We start from the raw sequence: 938 nt of genomic DNA, 5'->3' as shown, positions 1-938 counted from the left end.
CCAGCCACTCCTCGGAAGGAAGGTTGGGCAATCTACTTCTGTAGTGATACTGCCTCGGAAACCCAAGGAGGGGTCGCTATGAGTCGGGACCGACTCGATGGCAAATAACAACAACAATTCATTCAAGTATTTTGTCATTATACATCATTTCAACAGAAATTAGGCGCAAGTAGTAAATTTTTGTGTAATCCTTGAGGACATGTTGTTGTTAGGTTCCGTTGAGTCAGCTCCAACTCATAGAGATGCTATGTACAACAGAGTGAACACTTCCCAGTCCTGTGCCATCATTGTGTCAATTCATCTCACTGAGGGTCTTCCTCTTTTTCACTGACCTTATATTTTACCAACCATGATATCCTTCTCCGGGGGCTAGTTTCTTCTGACAACATGACCAAAGAAGGTGAGATAAAGTCTGACCATTCTCACTTCTAAGGACCATTATGACTATCATTCTTCCAGGGCAGATTTGTTTGTTCTTCTGGCAGTCCATGATATATTCATATTTCTTCACCACCACCACCACACTACTCAAAGGCATCAACTCTTCTTCATTTTTCCTTATTCCTTGTTCAGATTTCACATGCATATGAGATATTGAATGTACCGGAGCTTGAATCAGGCACACCTTAGTCTTCAAAGTGACATCTTTGCTCTTTAACACTTTAAAGAGGTCCCTTGGGATTCAAAATGGAGTCTCATCAGTAAGCACCATGCTATTTCTCTCTAGCACCTAAGTGCTTGAAAAACTAGGTACAGCAGTTTGAATTGGGGATTTTGGTGCTCTGAACAGCTTACTGAATCAGAGTCCACCAAACAAAGAAGAGCAGAATTAGAGGAAAGCACAGGGAGATTACTTAAGAAAGATCTACCTGGTGGAGGATAGATGGGCAGCCAAGAGAGGCCATTGGAAACTTCCCTGGGGCAGTCACTGACTGCTG

Source organism: Orycteropus afer, unplaced genomic scaffold, assembly GCF_000298275.1.
Source record: "Orycteropus afer afer isolate SDZICR_OR568_19922 unplaced genomic scaffold, OryAfe1.0 scaffold00275, whole genome shotgun sequence".
Taxonomy (NCBI): domain Eukaryota; kingdom Metazoa; phylum Chordata; class Mammalia; order Tubulidentata; family Orycteropodidae; genus Orycteropus; species Orycteropus afer.
This window is presented reverse-complemented; position numbering follows the sequence as displayed.